The sequence below is a fragment of the Lolium perenne genome, chromosome 7, assembly GCF_019359855.2.
Source record: "Lolium perenne isolate Kyuss_39 chromosome 7, Kyuss_2.0, whole genome shotgun sequence".
Classification (NCBI taxonomy): Eukaryota; Viridiplantae; Streptophyta; class Magnoliopsida; order Poales; family Poaceae; genus Lolium; species Lolium perenne.
Window position 1 is genome coordinate 143,750,835 of NC_067250.2, and position 9,388 is coordinate 143,760,222.

At 42.4% G+C, this 9,388-nt stretch overlaps 1 long non-coding RNA gene across 1 annotated transcript; it reads left to right on the forward strand.

Moving 5' to 3' along the window:
* The first annotated feature begins 4,064 nt into the window (after positions 1–4,064).
* LOC127318732 (uncharacterized) lies at positions 4,065–7,262 on the forward strand. The gene is made up of 3 exons (XR_007862096.2): positions 4,065–4,627; positions 5,170–5,265; positions 5,358–7,262. It is a non-coding gene; the product is annotated as an uncharacterized lncRNA (long non-coding RNA).
* Positions 7,263–9,388: the final 2,126 nt, after the last annotated feature.

Here is a 9,388-nt window from a genome sequence, read left to right on the forward strand (position 1 = left end):
CCCTCGCCGTACTTCTTCAGGGAGGATTGTGCGGGGAGGAGGACGTGTTGTCTCCGCGCGTGTGATTTTCCGTTGTTTTTTTATATTTTTTTCTATGCGGGGAAAAAGATGAGTATGGGAGAGATGAGTTGTAGTACTGGTCCCGGGACACGTGTCGTTCGGGGGAGTCGGAGGCTCGAAGGTAATTATCCTTCGGAGGATCCTCGCCACGATCATTTTTTGTGTGCCAGAACCATAAGTAGAAATTACAACAGTTATTGGTGCCAACATTCTGGGTACCTGATAACCTGATGCAGTGTCGGCCCGGTTCAATCTGAACGAAGGGCAAACCTACGTGCAGTTAGGGCATGTACAATGGTTGATAAGACGGTCTTATCTTATGCCTTTTGATATGACAACAAAACATGGTATACAATGGGTTATTTTTTAGTCTTATCTTTAGTCTCGTGTATTTCTAAAAATATGGTGAGACATATTGTGCTAAGAGTTGATCTCTTAGCCAAGAGAAGGCAAAGATCTTTTTTTGTTTCTCTCTCCTCCAACTCAGCAATTATCTTATGTGGCATTCCTAAGATAAGACTAAGATAAGACCATTGTACATGTCCTTATAGCTTTTGGTTGCATAATTAGCGGGATAACAGCAGGTTCGTCTGCTTTTTTTTCCTTCCACGTTGGGGTAAGATGTCCGTAAGTATCCCATAAATCAGTACCGATTTCTAATCGAACAACCTGTCTGGATTGCTCAAATGTTTATACCGACAGGGAAAGGAGATATATACGGGGGCACTTTTCTTACCCAAAGGAATTCTGCACAAACTCGATTATTATCGATCCAGATTCTTTTGGCAAGGGGACAACGAGAAAAAGAAATATCGACTGGTTAAATGGAGTATAGTTTGTAGTCCCAAAGATCAAGGAGGGCTTGGAGTTCATGACCTGGAGGTCAAGAACTCAGCGCTACTGGGTAAATGGCTATTTAAGCTACTTACTGAGGATGGGATTTGGCAAAATATACTTCGGAGAAAGTACATCGGCTCGAAGACATTATCTCAAATGGTTTGGAAACCTGGGGATTCACACTTCTGGGCCGGTCTTATGGCGACAAAAAATTTCTTTTTTCGACATGGGACTTTCTCCATTAAGAATGGTGCACAGATACGATTCTGGGAAGATGCTTGGCTCGACAATGCACCCCTATGTGAACAGTATCCCGCTTTGTATAGAATTGCGCGTCGCCAAGGTGATACCATTGCAACTGTAATGGCTACCTCACCCCCGAATGTGACGTTCAGACGGGTTTTACTAGGACAAAGGCTCGTGGCATGGAACAACCTAATTCTGCGGCTTGGAGAGATTCAATTATCGCCAGAGCCAGATGAATTTCAATGGAACCTCCACGTAGATGGTTCCTTTTCTGTAAAATCCTTCTACAATGCGATGTTGCTCTCTGATTTACCAGTTGATAATAATAAGAAAATTTGGAAGATGAAGATACCATTAAAAATTAAAAATTTTGGATGGTATCTTCGTCGTGGGGTTATTCTCACCAAAGATAATCTTGTTAAACGGAATTGGCACGGAAGTACACGATGTGTCTTTTGTCATCATGACGAAACCATCAATCATTTATTCTTCCGGTGCCAGTTTGCGAGATCTATATGGTCAGTCATCCAAGTAGCGTCTACCTTGTATCCCCCGACTAGTGTCGCTAATGTCTTTGGCAATTGGCTGCATGGTATCAATTCAAGGTTTAAAATGCTTCTTAGGATGGGGGCGCTAGCAGTTATCTGGGCGCTCTGGCTATGTAGAAATGACAAGATTTTTAATGATAAAAATTGCTCTTTGTTGCAGGTTATCTACAGATGCACAGTTATTCTCCGTTCGTGGTTACCTCTTCAGCGGGAGGAGAACCGAGACCTGTTTACGGAGGTCTGTACACGGTTGGAGGATACGGCGAGGGATACTTTTTCCCTACATGGGTGGCAGCATAGTCTACGGATAGAAGCTCCACCTAGCTCTTAGGCGTTATATAATTCATCGTTCCGATATGTATTTCGCCTCTTTTTGTTTTATATAACTTTGGTGACTTGAGACAAACAAACGGCTGTGTGTGCATCCTGGTTATGCAGAGGCTAGATGTAATTGCTTCTTGAAGTAATAAAGCATCCTTTATCGAAAAAAAACGGGGGCACTTTTCTTCATGGAAAAGAGACGGCGGGTAATTGGGGACAAAGCCGACACCCGACCATGTCCTAGAGCCAGGTTCCGAGTTGTACACGCGTACCCCTTCCTCCGACACGAGTATTAATTTGAGTCCGACACGAACTCTAGAGAAAGGTCGACTCGAACAAGAGAACAAGGGCCGACCCTATACATACGGGACGCGGCACCAATAAGCCCTGACGACATTCACAAATAGCAGGCGATTCCCTAGTAGCTGCTAATTAGCTTCACCACATACTGCGTGATCCGGCGATCGATCACCTATGGGTTACGCCATCAACCCTTTGGCCTGCATGAGCTTCGGCGGCAGCAAGTCCGGCAAGAAGAGCGCCGCGAAGAAGCCAGGGTCAGCACCCGCACCTGCGCCGGTCGCCACGACTGATCAAGCAACAGCAGGAAACCAGAGCGCCGCCAAGAAGCCGGAAACAACACCGGCACCGGTCGCCGCGACCGATCAAGCGACGGGGGGAAACCAGAGCGCCGACAAGAAGCCGGAAACAACACCGGCACCGGTCGCTGCGACTGATCAAGCGACGGGGGGGAACCAGAGCGCCGCCAAGAAGCCGGAAACAACACCGGCACCGGTCGCTGCGAGTAATCAAGCGACGGGGGGAAAGCAGAGCGCCGCCAAGAAGCTGCAACCAGCACCGGCGCCGGTCGCCACGACTGATAAGGCGACGGCGGGAAACCAAAGCGCGGCCGTCGTTGGCGCGAAACGAGCGAAAGCAGCGGCAGGCAAACGTGGCAAAGCGGAGGCGGCACCGTACCGTGGCGGCTTTATGCCGTATCGCCCGCTGCATAGCTACAACATAGACCCCGTCGCCAATTGCATGTATTTTTGGGGGAGCGTTGGCCAGATTATGTGCTAATTGTTTATTCAAATCGTGGGACGGGATGCCGCTTTTCATTCAATATAGTAAAACATAGAAATTTACATGGCCTTAAATCAGTTTTAAAATGTACTACACTCTGCTTCTATGGAGTTCAAAAGGTAGACAGTAACTCTGCCCATATCTATCTTAAACAAGTGAAAGCTTTGCATGCGATGGGAGTCTCTCAAGGAGAGGACCTCTAACCATATCAAGGGCAGCACTATCTAGTGTTGGGGTTGCTTCATCTGGATCATAAGCGTCAGTTAGTCTTTGAGTTGTATCTACAGTCACCACTTGTATCGCAGGGGCATTCTCCACGACATGCAAAAGGAATTCAACCTGGCCTCTTGCTCCTCTGAATCCTGTAACACGTACATTCTTCAAATTCACGTATTTGTATCCAATCACGGGTACTTCTTGTCGCAAAGGACCATCATTTGAAAACCACAAAGTATGAAGGCAAAGAAACTGCAAACAGCAACATCAAAGATTACTACAGTTATTATTGGAACAAATTACTACTAGTTAATAGGAGTATATGATAAGGTTGAAAATAATTGGTGACAAAAGAAAAGCCGATCGAGAATGCTACTCACATGTACTTCAAGATTTTCAATGAAGGGAGCAGCCCTCAGCAAGGAAACTAAGTAGAGAATTTTGTCAGCTTCATCAGCAAAAAGAAATATCTGCACATGCCTGAGCTGAGAAAAGATGCGAGGGCTGTTTACCACCCATCGGTTCTGAAAATATAAAACAGCAAAGATCATCGCAAAATGAGAAGTCACGCAAACTAAATCATAACTTGAATATTGTTCCAGTAAAATACCTCTAGTCGTTGAAATGAAAACTTCAGTGTCAGGTTTTGTACATGTGGAAGCCCGTTGAGAAGCGAGGCGAGAGCGTTCTGAAAAGTCGTACTACTGTAGACATGAATTCATTATCAAGGATCAATAGAGTCGAACACATTATTCATTATCAAGACTCAATAGAGTCGAACAACTTAAATAAAACATTGCGTTTTAAAATGATGAAACGGTTATTTGTAGTACGGAGTACTTAAAAATATAAAGAGTTGAAACAAGGACTGGGGCCTTTCGCGCTGCTGGTATAACGTGTGCTGCTGCCACCGCTACAGCTCGCTCTTCCTACTCATCTTGATTTCAGAGTGGGAGCAGCATTTTATCCAACACATGGAGAGTTGATCATAGATATTTATCGGCGATGTGATGGTTCATGTACAACCTAATTGTTCTTTTTGGTGCCCTCAGGTTTTCAGTAAAAGACAAGTGACCGCAAGGACACGATTACCCTGTTCGATTGAAGAGCATCACGAGCGAAGAATCAAGAAGCGCTGTATACACCGATTACAAATTTTCATGCTGACAGACGATGTTTTATCAAGGCATCACGAATAACTTCAGGTTAGTTAGTGTCGCTGCATGTCCATAGAGGCATTCAGCAGCACACTTCCCTGCCAGCTTGAAGAGAAGGCTGCCGAACGACTTTGCAATGTTGATTACTTCGGTCTTGAGGTAATCTCTGTCTATATAGTTTATTTTAGTGTGATCCTTAATTGTATCTGCTGTAAATCTACTCAAACTTGATCACCCCCTTTTATTTCATAAAACAAATACTTTTTGATTATAGACTGAATTTTTTCATTTAAGTTATGGGTGGAACTACTCTTAAACGTTTGATCAATATTTTACCATGTAACCGACTTGCATCATGGTTGCCTAGGCCAGTGCCCCTTTTCTCCTTTTAAATCCACACACAGCAATACTGGTTCAGCTCTTTCAGCTACATAATATCTCCTGTTTTATTGGCATGCTTGCACTACCTTTGGGTGCAACATAGAGTGGCATTAGTCTTACATACTTTTTTAATGATAATGCACATGTTTCCATACAAATATGATGTATTATAGGTTTGTAGTCTCACATTATATTCTCCCTAATATCTCGCATATACTTTGATCTTATCCCTCTTAGTGTGTTCCCATGCCCGAGTCACCAACGACCTCGATTCTGTGCTGACTTTTTATATCTTTGTACTGCGTCGGCATTGCCTCAAGCACAAGGAGACAGGGCATGACACAGGTGCACAACCAACCGTACAACAGTCTTGCTGGTGTAGCTACGGTCAACATGTTTGATGGAATGTCCTACAGGTAGTAAGGTTCAATTTTTTTGGTTGCTCTTTTCCACTTTTTTGTTGCTGTAGCTAAATTACTAATCTTCAGTTTGCCATGCACGAGTGTAGGCTGCAACTGGCGATGGTGTGCTTGGCGCAACAGAATGGTGTTAATATTACCACGAAATAGGCGTTATGTAAATTGTTTTTCAGGTCTATTTTTAAAAGGGATCCTATGTGCAGAAGGTGAGTTATCAGAAACCATGGTCATACAGTATTTGAGTTACATGTGAGGTTTCTAAATTTAACTTCTAGGCATGGTATTTGCACGCTAACATTTACTCAAAATGCATGCTTTTGTTGTACCTTTCCTTCTTCTGTTCAGATTTATTTGATGTCCCAATGCTATATACTATGTGCGGATGCTCCTCTTTTGATAAGCACGGCGTGTTCCCACAACTTATTTACTTCCCCTTCTACACACACTATTTTAGCTTCCAATATTGTTAGCAAATAACTATCACAAATGCTCATCCAGCAATGTTTCTAGCTTCTTAAATTACACATTGCTCAGAGCGTTGGTTTCCCATTCATACAGATTACTTTCAGTACAGTATTATTAAAAAATGATTATCACGGATAAGATAATGTTTACATCTTTGCTCCTCCTAAAATGTGGATTATTCTAGCTCCACATACTATCAGAAAATGATCATCACACTTGCTGATTTAGCGATGCTTCCATCTTTTCGAACCACATGTTGTTCAGATATACATGTATTAAGATGACCAATAGTAATTAAAATCATTCAGTTTTCTTTGTATACATTTCAGCACATGAATTCTGAGTAGGTAATTAGGTGTATTCTTCTACATAGATTTAGATCTTGGAAAGCTGCTCATGAAAGCAAATGTTCAGAGTAAATTTCGTTTGCAGGTTTACCAAGAAAATACTACAGCGATTAATCATAAGGCATACTTTTGATCCTAGAACAGGAAGTGTATTTGCACAGTATATGATATAACTCACCAGTTTGTTATAATTGCCTCTAGAAGGACTATTAGCTAATCAGAATTGTCCGTACTGTACTTAAAGTTCAGTGTTGTTGATGCTAAATGGACCAGACGAAGTAATTGCATAGCATCCGTTTTAGGATTTGGAACCTTAAAAATCTATTGAAGGAATTTATATGGAAAGAAGAAAAGGTTTGTGCATTTAGGGGTATGTGTTTCTCCTCTTCTCTTCAATTCAGTTTGTTGACCATATGAATGAGGTCCACATGATACACATTCGGGATACTGATGTGGTACACATGAAGTATTCTGAGATTACGAAAGTGTGATTTAAAAGGTGAGTTTTTTCACCGTTCTGCTTTGATTGGTGGATATACTTCTACAAACATAAGTTCAGATTAATTGTTTCAATGCTAACTATAGTAATTTTGCTCCAGAATGATGTACATATTAGAGTTGATCTACTTCTAATTTCCTTGCATTCAGTTCTTACAGTTTGCCTACTTTTTAAACATGACTTCAAACCTAGATTTGTAACAATAAATTATTGTTTGTGTACCGACCAGGTATGGACGAGTCAAGGAGGAAAGTGTCAGCGAGTCCAGGAAATCTTTCTGACCAACAGTCTACTTTTTTTTAGCATAGCATAAGTGAGTAATTCTGCATATTGAAAAATGAGATAGGGCCCTCACTCATATCCTTTATGCTTACTTTTTATTTAGAATATTTTCCACTGTAAAGATTCTTCTCTCTACGGATTCAAAATTCTCCAGATTTTGGGACTGTAAAAATTCCCTATGTTCAGAGGACAATAGTAGGAAAATAATGTTGGGTCACAAAATATGCCATGCAGTGCAAGTTATGTGGTACATATGGCCCATTAGTCATATGTTGGACTTTGTTCTGTCGGCTATTTAGATCATCAAAACATCCGACATATGTGCGTTCTCTAATTTCTGTCTACATTTTTTGTATAAGCACATTATTATATACATTATGTGTATGCTTTTCTGAGCTAAAGCCAAACTGGGGGACATCTAAGGGGAAGAAAAAGATGCACCTGATGGAGATAGTGACCTGGTATAGCACACACCGGCAACGTTGGAAGCTATTATCGGCATCTTCAGCCTAGAATGTCAGGACACTGGTGTTGCTAGCGACCCGGTTGCTGCAGCCGTGGATCACGGAGCAGGGCAAGCGACCACACGCCCTTGTGACCCGCACACTCTTGCCTGAAGGCTGAAGTTGGGTTGACGCTGGCTCCACGCCATCTCCACACGGATGTGGCTGCTGTACCCGTGTTCTAATGGCAGCATGAACCACCTCAACCAGCACAGTAGATGTCTTGCTGCGCTGCTTTTGGTTGCTTGCATCAACATAACTGACACATAGCAGCGTCGAGACCATCATATGGGGAGTCACCACCGATGAACAACAGTAATGCCATCACTCATGGACTGTGCGGCCTTTGATTCACCATGTGCAGAGCACGCGTACAGTGCAACCGGTGGTGACCGTTGATTTGGTCGGCAGCATCAATTTTTGGAGATGGTGAATAATCAGCATGATGCTGACAATGGAGGAAGTGAAGGAAAAGGGGATCGAAGGAGAAAGCAAGACGGGCTACAAAGGCCGGAACGCTGGAGAGATAAGCATGAGCCTGTGCAGTACGTACGCGTGTGATCAGATCTGAGATGGGCCCAACATTGTACTATTTCTTTAGTACAATATACAATGCAACAAGTCCTAGATGTGTGCATCCGTATTGGAAGAAAAACAATAGTTCATGCACTATGGGACATTGAATTGACTGAAAACTTAGCCACAACACCCCGTTACCTAATTGCTCTATTTGTTAGTTGTTGCTTGGAATATAGTGTAAGGTTTATTGCCATCGACAGCCTCCTCCTCACACATGCATGCTTTATTCTTATTCACAGCTTGCAAACCACACCGATGTTTTTTTACTTCGCCGACACAAGATTCATTGCAGCTTCCAGGCTTCAGGAATTGTTACTCAAGCAACGAGACGAGCCAGGCTTCGAGCCAGAGGTCTGTCCATACTAGGTCCAGGAATTTCCAAGGGATACGTTTTCTTGCCAAGTAGTAATATTTGTTCAAGACCAATCGATGTCAGTATCTATCTGCCAATTCTTTTTTCTTTTGGTGACACACTTTCTTATCATTTTATAACCAGGGGCTGTAATAGCTTGACATTCATACCCAGAGAAGAGGGAGCCAATGGAGCATCAGAATCTGTGTTGAAAGGTGTGGCAAGCGTGAAGACCATGCTATTCGACACCGTAGCTCTTGAAAAATATTCTTCCATCTTTTTATTACAGACAGTGAATATTACTTCCCCATCCTTGCCGATATCATCGCGCACACCGAGAGGCACATACGCATTTGCGTGCACGCGAAACTATCAAAACCAAGACAATACCTCCACTACTTTGATCATCCTCAGCCATCAACCTCAATATACACAGTACTAGCCCTTCACTTTAGAAAATTGATAAATATAGAAACGCTGCACCCGAGGCTCTGTCAATGGACACCCAACCTCGACGCAATGGAATGCAGCATCACCTAGAAAGTTCAGCTGAAAATAAAAGGCATGCCAATGCCATGCAACCTAAACACTATTGGGGTGATACCTAGCTACCAGAGGATAACAGGCACACTCAACATCAAAGCACTCCCATATCTAACTTATCTATGCTTTCAATCTCATATCACCATCATCGTTCCTCTTCAAACATTAAAAGCCATCAACAATGAAATCTTCCTCCCGCACCGTAGACAACACGGGCGCGGCGTGCGCCGCGCCACACATTTCCTAGTTATATATAAAAGCTGAGCCCATTTGCTCAATCCACAGCGATTCAAGGTACTGTTCATCATGTAGCATGAACAGTACGCATGAACAGTGCTGCGTTTTTTTTTTCCTTTTGATTTTTTTTTCTTTTCAAAGTAATTTTTTAGACAATTTGATAGTTACTTTTGCAGTAATCATTGGTAGCAATATTACATAGAAATTTAATTGTGCATCATTAATTATTTACTGAAGCATAGTTCTTCAGTACTAATTTTAATTTGGCGCATTAACTATTTCGTAGTAGTTTTTTTCTCACAAGATATCTTTA